Source organism: Dromiciops gliroides, chromosome 4 (genome assembly GCF_019393635.1).
Source record: "Dromiciops gliroides isolate mDroGli1 chromosome 4, mDroGli1.pri, whole genome shotgun sequence".
NCBI lineage: Eukaryota > Metazoa > Chordata > Mammalia > Microbiotheria > Microbiotheriidae > Dromiciops > Dromiciops gliroides.
In genome coordinates, this window is record NC_057864.1 from 302,201,148 (window position 1) to 302,226,903 (window position 25,756).

At 39.1% G+C, this 25,756-nt stretch overlaps 1 pseudogene; it reads left to right on the forward strand.

Annotated features, from left to right (window-relative positions):
- Positions 1-450: 450 nt before the first annotated feature.
- LOC122725442 overlaps positions 451-25,756 on the forward strand; it is a 73,827-nt pseudogene continuing 48,521 nt past the window's right edge.

Here is a 25,756-nt window from a genome sequence, read left to right on the forward strand (position 1 = left end):
CAAAGGCCCATGTGCTGTAACAGCTTGTACAGTGGGTGTGTCCATTGCAGAACATCAAATTATTCTGGAACAGAACATTTCACAGGCATTTCTTGGCATTAGGTGGAGGCTTTCCCCAATTGCAGTCGTAACTACATCTAAGTTGCTCATAGGTAAAAAAATATATATTTGTAATCTGAGGCAGAATTTTCACATTTCCCTAAAGGGCATCTTTCTTATGAAGTAGGGCCTAAAGCACCCTCCTTAAAAGACAAAATGTAGGGGGCAGCTAGGTGGCGCAGTGGATAAAGCACTGGCCCTGGATTCAGGAGGACCTGAGTTCAAAGCCAGCCTCAGACACTTGACACTTACTAGCTGTGTGACCCTGGGCAAGTCACTTAACCCTCATTGCCCTGCAAAAAAAAAAAAAAAAAAGACAAAATGTGACTTCAAATTCTAGTCACTACCTATGTGGTCTCCTCACCAGGCTACCTACACACCTGCCATCATTCTCACATCCCTCCCATCAGAAACTTGGACTCCACCTTTCGGATGCTCAGCTTTAATTGGTGAGTTTTCTCTTCATCTTCCCCAGCACCAAGGCACCATGCCACTTCTCAGCCATCTCCACGGAAACACTCCCTTCCCTCCACCCTTCTAGCTCCCCTTTATATGCTGCCTTCCTCCACCAGAATGCAAGTTAGCAACCTGAGAATTCTTACTTATATTTTTCTATTCAGCCCATAGCACAGTACCTGGCGCTGAATGAATATTTATGTTCTTTCTATATATCTATAACTTTATCCATCTACCTAACTAAATCTATATAATCTATCTACCTACCTATATCTATATAATCTACCTATCAATCCATCTATCCACCTATCTACTTATCTTACCTATATCTATATTTATGTAGTCTACCTATCTGTCTATCTGTGGTCCTATGTACTCACATATAACATTAGTTTAAGATTGCAACAGTTACAAAGTATAAGTATATACTATTGTGATTTATCCTCCTGACATCTCTGGAAGACAGAGACAGACACTGTTACGCAAAGTCCTTTCCTTTCCTTTCCTTTCCTTTCCTTTCCTTTCCTTTCCTTTCCTTTCCTTTCCTTTCCTTTCCTTTCCTTTCCTTTCCTTTCCTTTCCTTCCTTTCCTTTCCTTTCCTTTCCTTTCCTTTCCTTTCCTTTCCTTTCCTTTCCTTTCCTTTCCTTTCCTTTCCTTTCCTTTCCTTTCCTTTCCTTTCCTTTCCTTTCCTTTCCTTTCCTTTCCTTTCCTTTCCTTTCCTTTCCTTTCCTTTCCTTTCCTTTCCTTTCCTTTCCTTTCCTTTCCTTTCCTTTCCTTTCCTTTCCTTTCCTTTCCTTTCCTTTCCTTTCCTTTCCTTTCCTTTCCTTTCCTTTCCTTTCCTTTCCTTTCCTTTCCTTTCCTTTCCTTTCCTTTCCTTTCCTTTCCTTTCCTTTCCTTTCCTTTCCTTTCCTTTCCTTTCCTTTCCTTTCCTTTCCTTTCCTTTCCTTTCCTTTCCTTTCCTTTCCTTTCCTTTCCTTTCCTTTCCTTTCCTTTCCTTTCCGCTTAGCTCTATCACTAATAACGCTGTGACATGAGGAGATCTTTGTAAAAACCCATTCTCTTTCAGAAAGACAAAAGTAGGACCTCTTAACTGAGTTTGAATTTCCATGCAAATTTTGGGAGTTTAAAAAGAAAGAAACAAAAAAAACCCAATAGATTTGATGCCCTATAAAGTCCCTTTCAGCTCTAAATCTGTGATCCCATGAATATTAGAATGGTCTCTGAAAAAACGATCAATCTGAGCAGAGCTTGTGGGACTTTTCTTCTGACATGATATGAAATATTTAGCAAATATCTCCCATTTGAAGCCAGATAGATCTTGGATAGATCTTGTGTGATGCTGACATCTAGAGGTTTGAGTGTGAATGATTTCTCAAGCTGTGTTCTTTCCATAGCTGAGCTTGAGGCAATGGAGCCTTTGGCTTGATGAAAAATGATCAAAAATGCAGAGAGGATCCTAAGGGCAGCGGATCTAGGCTAAATTGCCAATTGGCCTTAGAGATATTAAACTGTTCCCATATGGGAACTCAATGCCATTTACTTTCTGAGACCGCTTTATTTTTTCCAGTTTCTTTGTATTCATTATTCAATTAATTCAGTTTCACATTTATTAATCACCTACGGTGTGCCAGGCAATGTGTGAGGCTCCTGGCCATACAAAGACAAAAACAAACTAGAAAATTAAATACAAAATACATAATAATGATGACTAGCATATACATAGATAGTGCTTTAAGGTTTACAAAAGGCTTTACAAATATTATTTCTTTTGATCCTCACAACAACCCTGGAGTAAAGTGCTATTATTATTCCTATTTTTCAGGTGAGGCAACTAAAACAAACAGTGGTTAAATGACTTGCCTAGGGTCATACAGCTAGGAAGTATGTGGGGCCACATGTGAACTCAGGTCTTCTTGACTCCAGGTCTAGTGCTCTATCCACTGCACCACCTATTGGCTGCCATGTTGGCAAGTGAGTGACTAATACAATTAAAGGCTGCATTTATTCAGTTTTATTCACCAACAGATATGAACTAGAAATTTATAAAATGCCTACTTTGTGCATAAAACTATACTAAATTGTTGTGGGCAAACCTGAAAATTAAGGTTCAAAGTTTTTCTTGTTTAAATTCAATAGGCCCTTGTGAACCCTTTGTGAGAATTGGAATGACACCCCTGCTGGGAGGGACATTGTGAGCTCTAGCCATGAAAAGAAAACATGTGACTTTAGTGTCTGGAAGTGACCTTTTCTGGGGTTTTAAAGGTCAGATCGGCGCCAGGAAGTGGTTTGCCGCCCATGGATCCTGTCAATCAGTGTTACCAGCCAATTAGCTTGGAGGTGTGTGTGTGTGTGTGTGTGTGTGTGTGTGTGTGTGTGTGTGTGTATGGCCCTGTTTCCTGTTTCACAGGAGGCTTCCTTGGCTTGGCGGGAGAACAGATGCTGGGCTCTCTTAGATAGTTAGATGAAGTTTGCTTTTTACCTCTCTCTCTTCACTAACTTCTGATGCACTTTAATAAGTCCTTAAAAGTCTAAGGCAACCACTCATTATATTTTAGACATCATATCTAGAATTTTAGGCTGTTACACCTTATAATTCAATATCTGTTGTTGTTCAGTCCTGTCCAACTCTTTGTGACTCCATTTGCAGTTTTCTTGGCAAAAATACTGGAGTGGTTTGCCAATTCCTTCTTCAGCTCATTTTACAGATGAGGAAACTGAGGCAAACAGGGTCAAGTGACTTGCCCAGGGTCACACAGCAAGTAAGTGTTTGATGTCTTATTTGAACTTAGCTCCTCTCAACTTCAGGCCTGGTGCTCTATCTAATGTGCCACCTAACTGCCCCCAAATCCACTATACATTGCTACTATTATGTGTGTGTGTGGGTTTATTTGATGTATTTTGTTTTTGTGTTTTAACCTTTAGATTTTAAAGTCCAATATATATATATATATATATATATATATATATAACTTTAAAATCTAAAGTTTAAAAACAGACACACAAACAAACATACATCAATTAAAAACTCATTTTAAAAAACACATAATACTAGAATGAAATGCTACAAAACACAGGTCCCCTAGGAAGTTGGGAACTGGAGGTAGAATTACTGGCAGTTAATTCAAGCACCTGGAAACATTTCTGACTCTCTTCCTGCTCCCAGGCAAATAATTTTTATAATTCAAACCATCAGGGTTATGAAGCCCTAGGTAGTGCTAAGTGAAAGAAGGTTCAGGGAAAGAAGATTGCTGCTTGGGTCCATCACAACTACAGGGACATGGGACTAGCAAGGGGCTTGGGATCCTCCCAAACTCTCATAACATAAGTGTTAGGGGAAATACAAATTATAGGAGAAAAGTAATGGATTTGGAGTCAGAGAACATGGGTTCAAATCCTGTTTCTGGATTTGAGGAAGGAGAAGTTTGTGAAACTAAAGCAGATAGAGTAACTTGCCCAGGGTCACACCAATAGGAAGTATCTGGGGCCAGATTTGAACTTAATTCTCAGGTGATCTGGGTTCAAATCCTGCTTCTGTCTCTTTGTATAACCTGGAGTAGTCACTTAATCTCTGGGCTTCAGTTTCTTCATTTGTAAAATGAGAGGCTTGCACTAGATGGCCTCTGATTCCATTCTAGCTCTAAATCTAGGATTCCATGATATTATGATCCAATGATACCTACTCTTATGGAGCATTTACAATACTCCCATGGAGTAGGTATTTTTTTAGGCTCTGTCTCTAAGAAGTAGATTTAGATAAACAGGAGAGTAGGTCCTTTTGGACAAGAGGCATCATCCTGTGTTAAAAAAAAAAAGGTATGGAGATTGGGGCAGCTAGGTGGTGCAGAGGATAAAGCACTGACCCTGGATTCAGGAGGACCTGAGTTCAAATCCAGCTTCAGACACTTGACACTTACTGTGTGACCCTGGGCAAGTCACTTAACCCTCATTGCCCCGCCCCCCCCAAAAGGTATGAAGAGCAAAAGCTTTGCAAATGTCCATAATTGTGAGGATGATGATAAAGTAGAGGATGATATTGATAGTGGTGGGGAGGGAGAGTGAGAAGGGGGTGAAGGGAAGGAAGGCCTTGAGTAGAGGTAAGAAAGCATGGAAAAAAGAGAAGATGAAAATTAGGCAGGATAGGTGGAGCTGTACTTAGGAAGAAACTATAAAGCATCCTGGGGACTCAGAGATGGAAGCAGTTAAGCAATATAAAAGGGAGAATTTTTGCAAAAACTTCCTGAATAGACCTGAGACCAGAAAGAACATTTTGGAGATCAGAGATGATTGAAGACCTTATGCAGGTCTTTGCAGGTAAAGAGACAAGAAAGGTCTTTAGGGACACAGTGGAAGAAAAAGATTGTCCATTTTCCCACTATGCTCACCCAAAAGCGTGCAGGCTTTGAACTTTCCACGTGAAAGAACACATCTGGATCAAAAAGCACACGTGCATCTCTATAAGGTTCATATTTCTCAGCCTATAATTAATGATATGTTGGAAATACTGTGTAGTACATTTAGTATGGGTCCAAATATAACCCTCAAATCTGGCATAAATAAAACTTCAGTATTCTCTAGTCACAATCAATTTTATTTGAACTAAAACTCTTATTTTTAACTTTCAGAGGAAACAAAAATAATTTTCACTTATCTATAATTTTTTTCAGTGTATACCATCATATACATTTTTTTCCTTTCAAAGGGATCTCATTTAAGAATGTGACATATGTTTGGGAGAGTGGATTAATACAGTAACTCTATGGATTATATTCTCAAATGAAACTTTTCCATACATTAGATAGCTGAAGTTGTTCCATCAATTCCTGACATTATTTTAATCTAACACAGACTATTAAATGCATAGTTCCCCAGTGAATAATTTCTTTAATTTATTTTTTTTACTATCTTTTGTTTTTACATCAACTTCATTACCAAATATATAGCTTCTCTTGTCTTACCCACTGAGCTATCTATCACTTGTGAAATAGAGGCCTGGCTCACACAGCTCCATTGTCAGAGCATAAATAGTATGCTTCTTACCCATTGTCAATCCATGTGCAAGAGGCTAGGGAACCTGGGTCTGGAAAGATATAACAAGATAAAATGCAAGACCTCTGCTTTCTGGTTTGGAACATGTGCGGATATTCTGTGACTGGCTTCGGTCTGCTAACCATGTGGTGAAGAGAAAGTCTGTTGATTAGCTGCTGACCTGACACTGTGATACATTTAAAAGGTACTAATTTGCCAAAGTGAGTCTCTTGTTCTTTCCCACCAACTGTGTTCCATTGAGGAGGTAAAGACTACTGTAAGCCCTTGGGAAGATGGCCCTGATGGGGAGATAAAGGTCTGAGGCATCCCTCCTGACCAGACCCGTGGATTGCATTCATCCTTGCCTCCTCCACAAACACAGGGGAGCCAATTGATGCTGGCTCATCACCATCTGCTTAGAAGATAGGAACCAGTTCCAGAATGTCTGGGCATGCTCAAAATCAGGGACCAGAACCTTTCTATTACATATCATCATTTTGTTCTGAAAGCAACAGGCCCCCTCACCTTCTTTCATGTGGGCTGGCAGCAGGCAAAGTATATTTCACATGCTCCACAAATAGAGCCCCATTGTTTAGGCTCCCAGTATATTTATAACAAAAAATGAAAGGAAAAAAAAAAGCACCCAACAAAAACAACTAACGTATCAATCAAGTCTGATAATATATGTAATATTCCATTTTCATAATATACCCCCAGTGGAAGAAAGGAAGAGAGGTACATTTTCTCAACTCTTGTCTAGGACCAAATTTCTTGGTCAATATAGTTACACAGTGTTTAGTTTCTATATTTTCTTCTTCTTCTTTTTTTTTTTTTTTGTGCGGCAGTGAGGGTTAAGTGACTTGCTCAGGGTCACACAGCTAATAAGTGTCAAGTGTCTGAGGCCACATTGGAACTCAGGTCCCCCTGAATCTAGGGCTGGTGCTTTATCCACTGCACCACCTAGCTGCCCTATTTTTATTCTTTCAATTGCTTTAGTCATTGTGGTTTTTGTTGTTCTTATTCTGTTTACTTCGTTCTTCATGGTTTAAATGTCTTCCTGTGCTTCTATAAAATCCTTATCTTTGCCATTTTTTCCAGAGCACAATGTGAAACATTAATTTACCACAATTTACTTGGCCATCTCTCGGTTGAAAGGAATCTACTTTGCTCCTTGGTGTTACAACAAATATTTTGGTGTACATGGGAACTTTCTTTGTCTTTGACATCCTTGGAGTAGATGCCTAGAAGTAGGATCCTGGGATGAAAGGGTATTTCCCCCTCCCCAGAACTTGATTTCTGTACATCTTTATTTAGCACAGCCCCCACCCCCTTACTCGTGGACTACCTTAAAGTTACTCCAAGTTCAGGGTTAGCAGCCATTCAAAATCATAGTCTGCAAGCCCCCACTGTTGGTCCTTTTTTTTTTTTTGGTGGGGCATTGAGGGTTAAGTGACTTACCCAAGGTCACACAGCTAGTGTCAAGTGTCTGAGGCCGGATTTGAACTCAGGTCCTCCTGAATCCAGGACCCGTGCTTTATCCACTGTGCCACCTAGCTGCCTGGTCTTTTTTTTTTTTTTTTTTTTTTTTAAATCTGATGTGACTAGAGAACTACTAGTTCAAAATCAAAGACGTTTAATTAAATAACATAGCAAAATAGATGGAAAGAGAAAATCTCCCCAGACACAGTTATACACCTATGGATTCCTACAGCGAACTACCTCCCTAATTTCCTGTTGTGAGAGCAGTCCCTCCTTCCTCCCCCACTGCCTCTTTGCACCCAAAGAGAAGAACTGAGATAGTTAACAGGAAAGTCCCCTGACTCCCTTCTGCCTTCCCAACACACCAAGTGGGGAAATAGCTCAGTCCCTTACAGGAAGGGGCAGGAAACCTTGCTGTAACTTATGTAATGCAAATGTAAAGAACTTGTATGAATCACAGCTGAGGGGAAGGGATCTCCTGCTGAGGACCTGCATTCTGGGGACATAGCCCTGGCATAGTTCTTAGGGGAAAGCTTCCTAGAAAGAGGACCTAACACTGCATCTTGAAGATAGCGGTTAGAAGCAGCAGACATAAGCTTATCTTTCTTAAGCAGAGAGACTCCTTAATACTGCTTGGTAAATGCCCTTCACAATGCAATCTGAGTGTTGAAGTTCAGGACTTGTTGCCAATCCAGGAAGCCTCTCCGGGCTTCTCCCAAAGCATTGTGGGAAATGTAGTCCAAAGAAAACAGGGAGTTGGCTCCTACCTGATACAATTGTTTCTTAAAAGTGAAGGTGTAGGGGCGGCTAGGTGGCGCAGTGGATAAAGCACCGGCCCTGGATTCAGGAGTTCCTGAGTTCAAAATCCGGCCTCAGACATTTGATGCTTACTAGCTATGTGACCTTGGGCAAGTCACTTAAGCCCCATTTCCCTAACACAAACAAAAAAAAAAGTGAAGGTATTTCTTACATTTAAACAGTGTACATTCCAGAAGTTTGGCTCTACCAAGACACCAAAGGTTTTTCAGAAAGATGAACTATAGCAGCCTAGGAGACAAAGTTTAGATAAATTCAGAGTTATGTGGTACAGCTGCTGAAATTTAGGCTGAAGATTTCTACATTTTCTCAAATATCTTTGTTTTCCTTATTTAAAAAAGTAATTAAAATTAAGACAAAATCACACTGTCCCCTTTGTACGAGCCCAGGTATGTATGTTTCCCCCTCCCCCAATCACTTATATCATGTAAAATATTATTCTCTAAACCAAAAGTCAACATGCAGAAGAAGTTGAAATTGGCCACAGCTTTATTTAATTCTCTACCCAGGTGCCAATTGCTAAATTTGAATTTGTTTGCCCTAAGGGAGAACTTTAACATAAGTCATTAAGTCATTAAAAGTAATTTTTTTCCTCTCTCCATATTAAATGTGAATTAGTTATTTTTAAGAAGCTAGAGTTGAATAGCTAGGAATTAATAGTGAAAAACTGGGGAAGGGAGCCCAAAATGACTAATGACTATAAGCCTTTCAGGTTTGGAATAGTGGGTATTGAAAGGAAGGGGAAATAAAAAGGCAATAAATATATAAATAGCAGAATTTGGTAATTTATTAACTATGTCAATGAGCCAAGTCAAATCAACAAGCATTTATTGAACTCTTACTTAGCTTATTTATCCAGGCACTGTGCTGAACTTCTGTGAATACAAATTCAAGCAGAAAGACAGACAACACCAGCTGATATTATAACACGTAAGACAACACATGAAAGGGACCCGTTCGGTGGGTCAGAGTGGAGGTGAAGGTACAGTACTTGGGGTGGGGCATGGAAGAGAAAATCTCATGAGACAGAAGTGAAGCCTGGAAAGGAATGAAGACATGATTAGCCTAGGAGAACTGCTCCTTAAAAAGACTGTTGGAGAAGAACCAGCCTATCTTAGAGAATGACCTCAGGGGTGGAATGGTAATTCCAAACTGAAAAGTGGTCTAAGAGTTACCTGAGCTTCCAGGGTGGCAAGGTAGAGAAAGTCTTTGGACATGAGTCACTTGTGCAGCCCAGAGAGGAAAGATGTAGAGAAAATAAAAGATAATTCCAAGGCTTCATGCTTGAGTGACTAGGGCAATGGTGATGCCATTAACAGAAATTGGAAAGTTAAGAGGAAGAAGAGGTTTGTGTAAGGAGATAATGAGTTTGCTTTTGGACATATAAAATTGAATTCAATAAACATTTATTAAAAGTGTCTGTGATGTGCCAAGACAATGGTTGGGAACTATGCAAATTGCACACTGTGCCCTCAAGGAACTTTAGTCTATTAGATTACAAATAATGTACAAAATAAGCATTTAATAAATCCTTTTCCATTCATTCACTTATAGAGAAGTTAAGGCTTGTATACATATAACTTTTTTGTGTGTGTGTGTGTGAGGCAATTGGGGTTAAGTGACTTGCCCAGGGTCACACAAGTAGTAAGTGTTAAGTGTCTGAGGTCGGATTTGAACTCATGTCCTCCCGACTCCAGGGTGGGTACTCTATCCACTGCACCACCTAGCTGCCCCTACATATAACTTTAATGCATGAATATGTGAAGGATATATGCTTCCATCCTCAGGAAGCCTTTCCTGAGCCCCCAATTACTAGTGGCCAACCTCACTAACTGCCTTATATTTAATTTATAGTTATTCTACATATATATGGTGTAATGATTGGAATGATGCCACCTACTGGAGACTTGCTGTGGGAAAGCTCCGCCATGAGGAAAATGCCTCAGAGGGCAAGGCCATGTGGCTTTTCCTTGGTGTCAGGAAATGACGTGTAATGATTGGAATGACGCCACCTACTGGAGACTTGCTGTGGAGAGCTCCACCATGAGGAAAATGCCTCAGAGGCATTGTGGCTTTTCCTTGGCGTCAGGAAATGACGCTTGCTCATGGGTGCTGTCTATCAAGTCTACCAGCCAATCAACTGGAGGAGCCTCCTATGGTCTGGGAGGAGACAGGAAGGAGGAAAGGGAGCCTGCGCAGAGAGCGCGGGCCCTTTTGGCTTCCGGACTTGATGGTGGTGGCGGCAGAGGACTTCACAGGAGATTTGAGGAAAGATAGGAATGCCAGACTGTTAGAATTCTGTTCTCAATCTTTTTCTTTCTATTTTCCAATAAACCCTTAAAAACCTAAACTCGTTTTATCAGTGATTTTTAGTCAGTTTCCCCCAAACTGGGGGAACACATTAGAATCCACATTTAGAATCTTAAATTACACAGACGTTTGCTCATGGATGCTGTCTATCAAGGCTACCAGCCAATCAACTTAAGGAGTCTCCTATTTTCTGGGAGGAGACAGGAAGGAGGAAAGGGAGCCTGCGCGGAGAGCTCTCGCTCTTTTGGGGTTCCTGACTTGATGGTGGTGGTGGCAGCGGCAGAGGACTTCACATGAAATTTGAGGAAAGATAGGAATGCCAGGCTGTTGGAATTCTGTTCTCAATCTTTTTCTTTCTATTTTTCAATAAACCCTTAAAAACCTAAACTCGTTTTATCAGTGATTTTTAGTCAGTTTTCCCCAAAACTGGGAGAACAGATTAGAATCCACATTTAGAATCTTAAATTATGGGGCAGCTAGGTGGCACAGTGGATAGAGCACCAGCCCTGGAGTCAGGAGTACCTGAGTTCAAATCCGGCCTTAGACACCTAATACTTACTAGCTGTGTGACCCTGGGCAAGTCACTTAACCCCAATTACCTCACTTAAAAAAAAATAGAATCTTAAATTACACAACGGAATACATACACATAATGTTTCCTCCAGTAGAATCTAAGCTCCCTGAGACCCAAAATTTTTTTTCTTCTTTTGTCTTTGTACCCCTAGTACCTAGCACAATTGGAACATAGTAGGCACTTAATAAATGCTTATTAGTTGATTAGATGACTGAGAATTTCTACCATTGATTCAGATTTTTCAACCATCTAGGATTTAAGAGATAGGTCCTAGAAAGCTGCCTGAAGTACTAAGAAGTTTAGTGGTTTGCATGGCCATGTAGCTACTAAGTGTCACAGGCTGGATTTGAACCTATTCCTGATTCCCAGTCCAGTACTCTTACCAATCACACAATATACACCAATCATAGCCTCTATAGCTGTAATGTGAATTTAGTCATATTCTCATTTGCATATTTGTAATACAAATGAGAATATACCTAAATTCATGAGAGGTCAAACATAGTATATCTACAATTTCAAGGGGGTAGGGAGGTCACTTCATTTCTAACTCAGGGAATAAGGAAAAGGTTCATTAAGGAGGTAGTAATCTGAGCTGGCAGGACAAAATCAGTCAGGCTTCAGTACTGAGTGTGAGTGGGGTAGAGTCTAAAATAAAGCTAGAAAGATATATTGGAATCAAGCTGTGGTTTGCTTCTCAAATTGGAGCCTAAATTTGTACTTTATTTGACAGACAATGGGAAACCATTCAAAGTTTTTGAAAAGAAGTGCAAGATTATTCAGCATATGCATTAGGGAGATTACTTAGACACTGTTGTGGCAGAGAGATCAGAGAAGGGAAAAAAAGGGGGAGAGAAGACAAGTCTAATAGTTTAGGCAATGGAGATGAAAAATCAAGTGAAATTGTGGCCAAAATCAATACTGGTGACTGATTTGATGCAGCAGGTGAGGGAGAAGAAAAAGTTAAAGAAGACTCCAAGTTTTTGAACTTTGGTGATTGGGAAAATGGCAGTTATGCCCACAGAAAGGGAATAGTTAGCAGGAGGGGTAGCTTGGATGAGAAGATGATTTTGTTATTAAATGAAATAATATGTATTAAGTGTTTAGAACAGTGGATGACATATAGTAGTTGCTATTTAATTGATTATTCCCTTCCCTTTCCCTTCTCTCCCAACTCCAGATAGAGAAGTTTAGGGGAGATATGAGAGTGAAATTATAGATTTGAGAGTCATTTGAGAGCACTGTAGGCCTTTAGAAAGCCCCCTTCCATTAATTATCCTACCTCAACTCCCAAGAATTCACCAGGATCTCCCCTTCCCACTAGTGTACCCTGAGAACCACTGGGTCTTTCCATTTGTTTTACAGCTGAACCTTCCTACATATTGTCTCCCCAAGTTAGAATGTGAACTCTCTGAGACCTGAAACTATCTCCATTTTTTCTCTCTTTTTAAAAAATTTCTGCATTAGTCATATTGTGAAAGAAGAATCAGAACAAAAGGGGAAAAATCTCAAAAAAGAAAAAAAATAAACAAAAAACAAAAGTAGAAACAGTTTGGTTCAACCTGCATTCAGAATCCACAGTTCTTTTTTTTTGGATGTGGAGAACATTTTCCATTATGAGCTCTTTGGAATTATCTTGAATCATTGCACTGTTGAGAAGAGCTAAGTCACAGTTGATCATAACACAATGTTGCTCTTACTATGTACAGTGTTCTCCTGGTTCTGCTCTCTTCACTCAGTATCAGTTCACTTAAGTCTTTCCAAGTTTTTCTGAAATCTGCCTGTTCATCATTTCTTACAGCACAACAATATTCCATTCCATTCATATACCACAACTTGTTCAGCCATTCCCCAGTTGGTGGGCATTCCCTCGATTTCCAATTCTTTGCCACCACAAAGAGAGCTTCTATAAATATTGTTGTACCTATAGGTCCTTTTCCTTTTTTATGATCTCTTTGGGATACAGACCTAGTAGTGGTATTACTGGGTCAAAGGGTATGCACAGTCCCATAGCCCTTTGGGCAGAAACTATCTCATTTAAAAAAACAAAAAAACAAAACTCTGTTCCTAAAACTATGCATAGTCTTGGCCTACAGTGAATGATTGATTACTAAATGCTTTTCTTTTCTATTCTAGATGCATGGAACTCAGAGTGGAGCCTATGGGGAAGGGATATTGTTAAGGGAGAGAGTACAATGATGAAAAAGAAAGCCAAGGATAGAACTTTGGAGGCAACCCACACCTAACTGGTAGGAGGAGTTAGAATAATCAGCAAAATAGATTGAGAAGAGGTCAGATAAATGAAGGGAGAACCAGGAGAGAGCATTGTCAGAGAAGTCAAAGCAGAAGACAGTAACAAGCAGGAAGGGGTAGTCAATTTAATTGAATTCAATTAACATTGATTAAACATCAACTTTGGGCAAGGCAGTGTTAGGCCCTAGATCTACAAAGACCAAAAAAAAAAAAAAAAGACAGCCCCTGCCCTCAGGGAGCTTACATTCTACAGGGGGGATATGACATACACAGACATAAGGTAAACATATGGTAATTTTCAGTGACAGAGAGTACTAACAACTGAGGAGATAAGGAAGACTTCATGCAGGAGGTGGCATCTGATTTGAGTCTTGAAAGAAAAGGATTCGTAGAGATAGAAATGAGGAAAGGTTGTTTCCATGCAAAAATTCTAAGTGCTGAAGAAAGATCAAGTAAGATAAAAAACTGAGAAGTATTTGCATTTTGGCAGTTAGGAGGCATTGGAGAGTAGGGTCTCCAGTGATGATGGATAGGTTCATAGGGATAGCAGTCAGATTGTAGGGGGCTTGAGGAGAAAAGGCAAATCAAGAAGATGTAGTCATCCCATGGACAGATGGATGTTTCAATCTAAAATGAATTAATATCATTATGGCTCTTGAAGAGCAGTAGTTCAATGTCTTAATTATCTAGTACCTTGAGGAAAATATTTCCTATGAAAAATACCTTAATAATCTGAAAATTCTGTGATTTATTTATTTACCTGATTACCAGACTAATACCTGTGTATTAGCCTATTTAACAACCTTTCCCTCTCCACCTTCCCACATGCCCAACTCCGTTTTTGTTGTTTTGGGATGACAAATTAGCCATGGTGGCTTAATATAGCTATAACATGTGTGCATCTCTCTCTCTCTCTCTCTCTCTCTCTCTCTCTCTCTCTTTTGCGGTGCAATGAGGGTTAAGTGACTTGCTAGGGTTACACAGCTAATAAGTGTCAAGTATCTGAGGCTGGATTTGAATTCAGGTCCTCCTGAATCCAGGGCTGGTGCTTTATCCACTGCACCACCTAGCTGTCCCCATCTTCTCTTGAAGACATCCACTACAGAAATGGGTGAAAGCTACAACATTACTGCTATCTTTATACTAATCCTTAATTGCTAAATAACTCATGAGCTCATATTAGCAGTATATAATATATATATATATATAAAGTATAAATGAAGAGCAAAATGAGCAGAACCAAGAGAACATTATATACAGCAACAGCAATACTGTTTTAAGAACTTTAAGTAAATAAGTCACTGACTATTATAAATACCCAAATTAACTACAAAGGACATGTGAAGAAAGATGCTATCTTCATCCAGAGAAAGAACTGATAAATAGAAGTATGTATAGAATGATTTTATATACACACACACACACACACACACACACACACACACACACACACACACACTTGTGTCTAATGGTATCCATCTATAGGAAGAGGGGAGAAAAAAGGGGGAAAAGGGGGAAAAAGAAATTTACATGATACTTTTATTATATATTTAAATGGAATAGCAAGTTGTATACAATAGATTTGCAGTTTCATGAGCAATCATCTTTTTTATTATACTATGTTATAGAAATGCTTGTTTTATTCCATGAATTAAAAATGAAATAAATAAAAAATTTAAAAAGAAGTAGCCATGATCATTATAAATAATCATCTGATACTTGTAGAGGCTATAAATTTAGCTCTTGAAGGCAGGGACTATTTCACAATATCATAGATTTACAGTTAAAAGAACTCTTAGAGGTCACTGAGTCCAACCCCTTCATTTTATTTATTTATTTATCTATCTATCTATTTATTTGGGGGCAGGGCAATGAGGGTTAAGTGACTTGCCTGAGGTCACACAGCTAGTAAGTGTCAAGTGTCTGAGGCTGGATTTGAACCCAGATCCTCTTGAATCTAAGGCCGGTGCTTTATCCACTGCACCACCTAGCTGCCCCCCAAACCCTTCATTTTACAGATGAGAAAGCTGAGGTTGGGGGAAACTAAGGCTCTTGTCCAGGGTCATGCAGTTTATAAGTGTCTGAGGTATGACTGGAAGCCTGGTCTTCCTGACTAGAGCTCCAGTCATCTACCCACTAGTCTACACTGCCTTATTTTTTTCATCTCATTTCCAGAGTCTAGCACAATGCCTACTTCATAGTAGATTTTCTTTTTTTTTTTTTTTAATTTTTTTTTTTTTTAGAGAGGCAATTGGGGTTAAGTGACTTGCCCAGGGTCACACAGCTAGTAAGTGTTAAGTGTCTGAGGCCAGATTTGAACTCAGGTACTCCTGACTCCAGGGCCGGTGCTCTATCCACTGCGCCACCTAGCTGCCCCCCATAGTAGATTTTCAATAAATGCTTGGTGATTATTTGATTCAAATCTCCCCCCATAATGCTGTAGGGCAAAGAACTCTAAATGGGTTAGGAGATACTTTTCAGGTTGCTAAGGAGTAGAGCAAAAGGCTTAGAAGGAACCTGGGATGTAATGAGGACATTGTGAGCTGGGTAAAGGACTGGAGTTTGGCAAAGCAACCAGAAACAGAGGCTGGTTCTTCTCTGGGACAGTAATTGGTGGGGCCAAAGGGAAATAGGGCAGGAAAAGGGAATTTCCTAGCCTCTGTTCTGTCTGGTACAGTGGAAAAGAGACTTGACTTTGGAGTGAGAGGGCCTGATTTGAATTCCAACTTACTATTCCAACTCACTTACTGTGAGACTTTGGACAAATCCTTTAACTTCTCTGAGCCTCAGTTTCTTCACTTGTAAAATAAGCAGATTGTTCCAGGTGACCTCTAAGGCACTTTCTAGCCCTCAATCTATGATATTATGATACTACTGAATAATAAATCACATTTCTCTAGAATTTTAGGACTTGCAAAGCACTTTCCCCACTACAACCTGGTCTGAGACAGGTGTCCGTCTTATCCCACTACTTTACCAATGAGGGAACTGGGGCTTAGTAAGGCAATATGACTTCTCTAGGCTATCTAACTAATGTGAGAGATATAGGATTCCTTTCCAGGTGCTCTGATTTTAAACCCAACATTCCTTCTTCAATGTGCCTATCTGTACTCAAATAATAGATATTCATAGGGTTTGAAAGGACCTTAATTTATTTTTTTCAGCAAGACAATAAACATTTATTAAGCACGCACACACAAATGTATATCTCCATTGCCCTTTGGATGACATATGTTTTTATTTTTTTGGAAATCATACAATGATGGTATTATAAAGATGGCTTTTAGTTGTATGGAGAAGTGAGTCATCAAAAAATACAGTACCTCAAATGTAATCCAGCTCATGCTTTTCCTCCTACTTAATTGAGCACACAACTCATTTCCACATGCAGTGTCTGGCTGTCTATTCAATGGTGTATCCTAGCATAGACAATAAACATTCTTCTTTTTCTTATTTCACTGACCTCTTCTGAACGGCTGTAGACTTCATTTATTCAATGTTCTTGGGTCTGATTTGATCAGCACGATGTCATCTGTAGACAGAAGCATCTGGAGACCACTGCCATTCATGAGGAAGCCCCCTGCAGAAGAGTTGGACTCTATAATGGGCATGCACCTGCTAGTAGGAAAAATGTTGAGGAATGTACCTTTCCCTGTTTCATGCCATGCTTGCTTTCAATAATTAGAGCATAAATATTTAACCTGGAGTTCACAGAGCTCCCAAAGAATCCATGGGTTGATTTCAGGGGTTCTGTAAATTGAATTGAAAAAATTATCTTTATTTTCACTAACCTTTGTAATATATGTAACCTTTGTGTTCCTATGTATTTTATTTTGTTCATTTAATAAGATTTTTCTGAGAAAGTGTTCCTAGGCTTCCCCAGAATCTCAAAGGGTTCCATGGAACACACACAAAAAGTTAGGAACCTTTGAATGAAAGGATCAATTCTTTGTTGTCATATCTATTAATGAATCTTGCTTGCTTTTAACATGCATGGAAGACACTTTGTCAGAGGAGAGCACTTAAGTCTGAATTTTGTTATACCCATTGAATAATATGCTTCTGAGAAAAGGAAAACACAAAATAATGGGGGGGGGGGAAGAAATGCTGAAAAACAAATGTGTTGTCCACCATCCTAGCAATCTCTCAGTGACGTAGTTACACAACCTTAGGGGGAAAAAAGAAAACATGCCAATAGACCCTCTTTGTGAAAAAATGTCAGAAGCAACCCAAAGGTGGGGTTGACTTAGAATGCCTTAGTGTCCTACACTCTCAGTAGTTACTGCAGTTTAATCTTAATTGAATTACATCGTTTCTAAAGTGAACAAATCATAGTGTATACGGCTTTCTCTCTTCCATACTAGAAGAATACCTTAAAAAGGCAACAATGAAATAATAATTTAAAGCAATAATATCCAGTCTCCTGATCACAGTCTAATTCTCTCAGAACAACAATGCTTTGAGAACATAAAATTGTCATTCATGTTATCAAAATTGACACTCTGGTTCAGAGTATTTCCTTCTCTCAAAGCCAAATTTTATTTAGGGGCCATATGAGTTACAGAGTCTCCAGCATGGGGCTAAAGGTGGGAGGAAGGCTCTTTGCAAAGTTTTGTGAAAGAGGTGTTAAGGGCTAAAATTCTAGCTAGTCTGTCTAAAATATCTAATGAGTGGTCGCCAATAAATTATAAGCTTTAGCAAGAGTTAGACTTTTAAGTGTTTATTAAGGAGAATAAGAATTTGGTAAAGAGAGAGAGAAAAGCCTAGATTCCTATCTATTAAAGGGAGAGTGCATTTCTAGCTCCCTTCTTTGCAGGAGTCCTTAGGAAAAAGAGAGAGAGAGAGAGAGAGCGCCAGTCTCTTCCTTCCTCCTCCCACTAACCCCGTCACTTCCTGACGCCAAAGAAAAGACTCCTGGTCTTGCCCTCAAAGACCTTCGCTTCTAGGGCGGAACTCTTCTACAGTAAGTCTCCAGCAGGTGGCGTCATTCCAATCGTTACAGAGGGCTGATTAGGATTGTGTTGAACACAAGACCAAACTTTTCCTAGTTGTCATGGAGATGTCCTGGGACCTATACAGGAAGCTTCTTTAGGGGCCTTTAGTACTAAAATTAGTGCTTAATGTGGCACTAATGTGAGCTGTGCACGTGGTCCTATCTATCTATTGCTTAGTTTACATACAGGAGGTACTTTATTGACAATACCAGTGCTTAAGATTGTAAAAAAGATCTTTGGTTTGGTTAGGTTTTCAAGTAAAAAAGAGGCAGCTTCTTGGTTCACTATATAAATGATCCATGTTTTCTTTAACTTCCATAAACAGCATGTTCTTTCTCCTGCACAAAATATTAACGTTAGTGTAACTGTCTTCATTTTTTTTTCTTACTTCCAATTTTTAAGGCTCACATTTCCCTCAGCAAAATCCAATTTTATGCGGGTGAGAGAGATGCACTTAATAAGCAGAAATCAGTATTATCCAAAGTATGCTTTCTTTTCCATTTGATTTTATACTCCCTGGACTTATCCCAATTTCAAATAGGCTGATCTGGCTAGTGAAAAAAATGTTTTATACATTGCATGCTAATTAAAGTTCAGGAAGTGTGAGTATTCCCAGCAGATGTGTAAATATATACCTTTTTTTTGGACATTTCCACTCTTGTTAAATTTATGAAATGAGAGGGCATTTTGTATTATTAAACTGATGTACTAGAATATCTAGTTATCATTTCTTTTGCTATTCATCTTCTGAGTTTGGTGCATATAACCCACATTTCATTATTTCTTAGCTTTCTTAAGTTATCAACAATTTAAATATATTTTTCACTCAATTTTTCTAGCTAGTAGGGGGCACAAATGATTGCAATTCAATCTAGTAATTTCCCTCTTCTTTTAAAGTTGAGTTTTTTTGTTTTGTTTTTATTGTTCATTTGAAGTGGACTCCAAAAGTTCTTGTAATATGATTTGACTTGTTTCTATGTGATAAACTCAGCTTTGTCTGGTTAACTTCTTTTGAAATCTTTATTTATTTATTCAGAATTTCTCCCACCTTACATGTAAAAACAAATTGTAACATCAATTTTTAAAACTTTGTGTTCCAAATTCTCTTCCTTCCTCCCTATTACCCCTTAAGAACTCAAGTAATTCAATGTAAGTTATACATGTGCAGTCATGCAAAACATAGAAGACAAAAAATCTTTAGAAAAAAGAACAGCAACAACAACAAAATATGCTTCCATCTATATAGCATCTATATAGCATCAGTTCTTTCCCTGTAGATGGACTGCATTTTTCATAAGTCCTTCAGAGTTGTCTTGGATCATTGCATTGCTGAAAATAACTGTCGTTCACCGAGGATCATCTTATAATATTGCTGTTATTTTGTATACAGTACATTTCATTTTGCATCAGCTCAAGTAAGTCTTTCTAGGTTTTTCTGATAGCATCCTGCTCATCTTTTTTTAAATAGTAAACTACATTTATATAGTACTTTAAAGGGACATTTCCTTGCAAAACACCCATGAGGTTGATTATTGCAACAACAATAATAGCTAACTTTTGTATAGTACCTCATACCTGACAAAGATTTTTCTTCACAATAGCCTAGTTAACTTTTAAAAATTATTACAGTTGGGGGCAGCTAGGTGGTGCAGTGGATAGAGCACCAGCCCTGGAGTCAGGAGTACCTGAGTTCAAATCCAGCCTCATACACTTATTAGCTGTGTGACCCTGGGCAAGTCACTTAACCCCAATTGCCTCACTAAAAAAAAAAAAATTATTACAGTTTGTGCTTTTACATCATTTATATTTCCTAATATACTTATCCTGTCTACCCTTATCAGAGAAAAATCACTCATAAAAATAAAAAAGAAATTAATCAACCAGTATTTATTGATTTCCAGACACTATCTTAGGTGTTATGAATATAGAGACAAAAATGAAATAGTTCCTGCCCTCAAGGAGCTAACATTCTATCAGGGAAAGAATTTTGAATCAATTTCCTCAAATAAATCTGCCATTTTTTAAAAAAATCTGCCACTTTTTATGTTAGGGCTTAACCATTTTCATAAAATTAATTTGGAAAAAAGAACACCAGCCTGTGATATGTCTACTTTTTTTTACTCCACAAGAAAACTAGTATAATGGGGGTCTGGTCCATGAGCAGACCTCATCAATTTGCTTGGCCAATGCAACCTCTTCATATGTGGAGGAAGCTAGAGAGCATGCTTCCAGGATAATTGTGATGTTGTTTTAGTTTTTGTTTTTCGCAGGGCAATGAGTGTTTAGTGACTTGCCCAGGGTCACACAGCTAGTAAGTGTCAAGTGTCTGAGGCTGGATTTGAACTCAGGTACTCCTGAATCCAGGGCCGGTGCTTTATTCACTGTGTCACCTAGCTGCCTTGAGTTGAGATGTTGTATAAAGCATATGCCTTGGAAAGACTACAGAGCATGTGTAGATATACTGCAACTAGTTCTAGTTGGTTAACCATATAGTGAAGGAGAGGGTCTCTTTAACTGACTTCAGAGGCATTCAAAAAGGCCTTTCACCATCAACCACTTCCTCTTTTGCTTCATTCATTCTTGGGGGAATTCTGGCAATTCCTTTATGAAGGTCATTCCTGGATCATCAGGGCATCAAGGCTGAACTGGTTGCAAAATCTTTCCTGGGATAACAGGATGCCAAGAAAGGTGATGGAAGCTCACTCCTTTTGTCTGGAATGTTAAAGGGTGAACAAAAATGCCTCGGGGATCATTCGGCTTCAGGGCAGAGAAGTCTCCTGTGACAGCATATTTTCTCACTGGATGACGTGAATGAAGGAATTACCAAGCATACTCAGACTCAAAGAAGCAAAGAAGAGGTAACTTGATGCTCACAATCCTTTTGGAAGATGCCAATAGTTATGGCTACGCTGCTAACAGAAAAAGGCCCCTTTGGTAAGCCAACCACAACCAGGTGTAAAGAATTGTTATTTGAGGTTTTTATGCCTCGGAGCGCACTGGCCTGGGGCTCCGCAAACCGCATGGTGCTCCACCCACTGGTTGTAGCCCTTGCCAGGGCTCTGGCACCTCACGTCATCACCACTCGCCAACACCTACATGGGCCTGGCAAAAGTATAATGATTGGAAGCCTAGTGAGGGCAGTCATGTGACTGTCAGAGCGGCCATCCCATTGGCTGGGGCTGTGTGGGGCGTTTCTAGGTTTGGGGGAGGAGAATTCTAGGTGGAAGCTGGCGACAGGAGTTCTGCCGGGTATTTTCAGCTGTTTCCTGGGTGGTGATATTTTTTCAGGTATTATAATTTCCCTTTCCCCATTTTATTTCCTTTCTCTTGATCCTACTGATCTTGTTTGTGTTTTTTTTTTTTTAAGTTCGTTCTTATTAAAATAAATCTTGTTCTGTTTTGAGGGAGGCTGCTGGTCTCCTTCCTTGCCCCAATATTGCGGCGAGCCACTTAGCTAGCACTCCCCAATTAAAAATTGGTCCCCACACAGGTATTTAATATGCACACATGTTCCACATTATCTCCAAGATACACTTACTTTACAAGTCATCATGATTCTCTCAGAATCCAGCTTTTTACCATACTTCTTTTGGAGAGGTTGCATCAATTGAAGCCAGCCATACCTATTCATATGTCAGACTCCATCATACTTAAAGTTCTCAGTCTTTTGTTAGCCCATGTATGGTCATGGAATCACTCCAGCATATAGAAAATATTTCAAAAAAATCTTTAAAATTTTATAACTTCCCAAGGTTCTAGACAATACCTTGTGCAAAAGGGAGCTCAGTAAAAACTGTTGATTGACTATGTTCTGAAGTGTTGTTGTAATGACTACAAGTAGTTCCTCTCTCTTGGCCTCATATTCTTCTTCTCTGGGCCCTCTTTTCAGGGTTGTTTCACTCAAAAGCATCCTTGGTAACCTTCAGTCTAGATGAGCTTACATTTATTGAACATGCACTCTGATGTTAGTGGGTTGTGAACAACTTCCCCAGGCATATCAGATACAAGGTGTATTGCCCTAATTGTTTTACTTAGCATAATGAATCTTGTTAGGACTACAAATGAGATATTCCTGATTAATATGAAACATGTTTGTGATTTAGTATAAAGATATCATCAGAGAGATATAAGCCAAGGAAAGAAAGTAGGCCAGCACCTAAGAAGATGAAGGGATAACTGATGATCAGTCTTCATGTCATATTTGTAGTCACAATTCTGAAATATGAAAAAACCAAAATTTGTTAACTTTGTGTCATTGACCTCTTTGGCTCTCTGGTGAATTCTATGGATCCCTTATCAGAATAATGTTTTAAAGTGCATAAAATAAGATATATAAAGTTTCAAAGGAAACCAATTATGCTGAAATAGAAATGTTTCCCCACTCAAGTTTGTAGATTCCTGAAATCTATCCACTGATCTCTTTGGGGGTCTACATACCCCAGGTTAAAAACTTCTGATCCAGAGGAAGGTTCCAAGCACATCGGGTGGACTTCCTGTGATGGACCTAGGGGAGAACATGAGCAAGAGTCACACACAGGAAAGGAAAGGATGAGTAGGTTCATATCTTCATGACTAGAAAGAATACATGCATCACTGAGATAATGAATCCATTGAAGTATCCAAGTAAGAAGACTGACAATCTGAATGTCTTAGGATCAAGTAGACTTTATTCTTTTGGGATCTGATCCTCCACAAAAGTTCTTGTCTATTTCCTCTTTGTGGCATGGAGGTAACCCTAAATTCTTGATGGTTATGCTAGTAGAATAAAAAAAATCTAGAGGGTCTTATGAAACTGGAAAGCCTTCATGTATGAGTCCAACAGACTTTGCCTATTATCCATGTCTGGCCTAAATAAACAAAAATAGAGGCTCATCACAAGCAGACTGGACATTTGATAATGAAAGCCCTTGAAAAAGCTTCCTACATTAGCTGCCTCTCATTCAGTCCTCAGATCTTTGCAATTTGGCTTCTGATCTCATCATTCAATTGAAAATGCTCCGTCCAAAGATACTAATGATTCCTTAATCGCTAAATCTGGTAGCCTTTTCTCAGCCTACATCATTCTTGAACTCTCTGTATCATTTTACAGATGAGAAAACCGAGGCTTCCAGTCATCCTGGACACTTCTTTTTTTTTTTTTTTCTTAAACACTACTGTCTCTTAGATCTCCTTTGATCTGTGTGACCACTCCTCTGTCTCTTTTTGTGGCTTATCTATATTATGCCTCCTAACTACACGCACTGTCCAAGATACTATCCAAGGCCCTCTTTTTTTCTATATACTCTCTTTTTTGGTAACTTCATTAGCTATCATGGGTTTAACTATCATTGCTATGCAGGTGATTCATAGATATGTGTATTATATTATTTCCAATCTACCTTGAGCTTCAGTCTCACATCACCAGTTAGCTATCAGACATTCCAAATGTTTCCAACTCATCATGTCCAAAACTGAATTCTTCATTTTGCTCCCTAAACCCTCCTCTCTTCCAAACTTCCTTATTTATGTCAGTCACTTCAACTTTTCTCTAGTCAGCTTCATAGACTCAACACTATTCTCTACTCCTCACTCTCACTCACCCCACTTGCCCAATTAGTTGCTAGTTCTTGCCACTTCTCCTTCCACAGCATTTGTAGCACTTGACCCCTTCCTTCTCTCCATTCACTCAGTTATTATCTTAGTTCATGTTCTCGTCACCAGCCATCTAATTATTGCAACAGCCTCCTAATTGGTCTCTCTACGTCACCTCCCCCCACTGCAGTTCTTTCCCAATATGCAACTGCCAAAGTATTTTTCCTGACCACCTGATTTCCCTAGTCAATAAACCCCAATAGTTTCCTATTGACTCTAGGATGAAATATAAATCCCTCTCTTTAGCTCTCCACCAAGGTGAGGGAGGTATGTTTTAACAACTGTCCTCCTGAATCATGTTGGTACATTTTTAATCCAAGATCTTTTCTCTGTTATTAAGTCTATTTACTTGAGCAATCTCATTAGCAAAAAGGAACAGTTCATGATAAATTATTTTTTCAATTGAATTGACTCTTCGCTATCTCTGATTCAGGAGGCAGCAGGGGAGACCAGAAGCTTGTCCACAGCTGTAACTCATCTGGTATAGTCAAGGTAGATAAGTTTCCTGAGAGGCCCAGGAGAAAACTGCCCACTAAAGCACCAACTTTATTGTTGGTTTTTTGTTTTTGTTTTGTTTTTTTTGCAGGTCTATGAAGGTTAAGTAACTTGCCCAGGGTCACACATCTAGTAAGTGTCAGGTGTCTGAGGCTGGATTTGAACTCAGGTTCTCCTGAATTCAGGGTTGGTGCTTTATCCACTGCACCACCTAGCTGCTCCCTATAACCCCAACTTTAGCAGCAATTGTTAATGAACATGCCTTCAAAAAATAAGAAGATAATTCGTGCCTTGAAAAAAGGTTTATCACTATATTCTGGATCCAATTCTCACCAACAAGGAAGAATTCCTTGCTAGAGTGGAAATGATGGCACCTGTAGAGGAAAGTGAGTATATCCTCACAGAATTTGAGTTAGAGGAGAGAGGAGCTGGGCAGTTTGGCATGTACCTTCAATGTGGAAAATGCAGATTTCAAAGGGTTCAGTGCAAGAATATGTGGGATCTAAATGGACTAAATTGTACATAGGCTAAAATTCTATAAGGGAAGTCAGATGAAGTAAGATGAGAAGCTCTTAAGGGTAAAATGCTGAAGCTGTAAAGGGAAACAATTGAGATGAGAGAAAAAGAATGAGATTTATCTGAAGAGCCCGATATGGCTTTACAAAGACCTCACAAATCAACTTTGATTAAAAAAAAAAGAACAAGATAGGCACAGGAAATAGGAACATGGGAAGATGAACACCAAAGTGGAGTGATTCTCTGAGAGTCTGGAGTACTTCAGCTCTGAAGTAGCTGAGGCTGGTGAGGAAAGCCAAGAACAACACAAAAAGATTTTTCTTTTGGTTTTGTTCTTAAACTCTTCTGGTATGAAGAGTGACAATTAAGGGATTCTGTCTATCAGAATGGGTAGAATGATTATAACCGACAACACTCCTCCAGCTCCCATGCTTTTTACTCTGGATTTTTTCACTATGCCTCAGCTGCTTTCTCACCCTTCAGGATCCCTCTGCCATGCTAGCCCATTCTGTTATTGGTTAATTCCTTCTCAAGGCTTCCATTTTGGTGACAGACTCAGGTGAGTCATTTTTCATTCTCCCAGCTTTTTGGCTTCCACCACCATGCTTCAGGTGGTTATCATCTCCTAAATATTTTTCAGCTCCCTTTCATGTTACCTTCCCCTATTAGAAAGTAAGATCCTGGAGGTCAGGAACTCTCTTTTTACTTGTATTCGTGTCATCAGTGTTTAGTTCAATGTCTGGCACATGGTATATGCTTAATAAATGCTAGTTGTCTTCCAGAGAGAATGCAGAGCTTCCCTATTATTATTTTGGTTCTACTTTATCTGCCAACAATAATGGCCATTGAACTGGAAAGAACATAAAAAATGCTGATTAGGGAGCTGGTACCCCAGATAGGGAAGGAGAGTAAGAGACCATTTAGCTGCTCTTGATGAATTCAAGACACCTGGTCCATTCTTGAGTCCTGGAAGAACTGGCAGATGTGATTGCTAAACCACCGACAATGATGTTTGAAAGATTTTTCAGAATAGGAGAGGTGCCAAAGGACTGAAGAAAGACAAATATTGTCACAATTAAAAAAAAAGAAAAGAAAATGGATTCTGCAA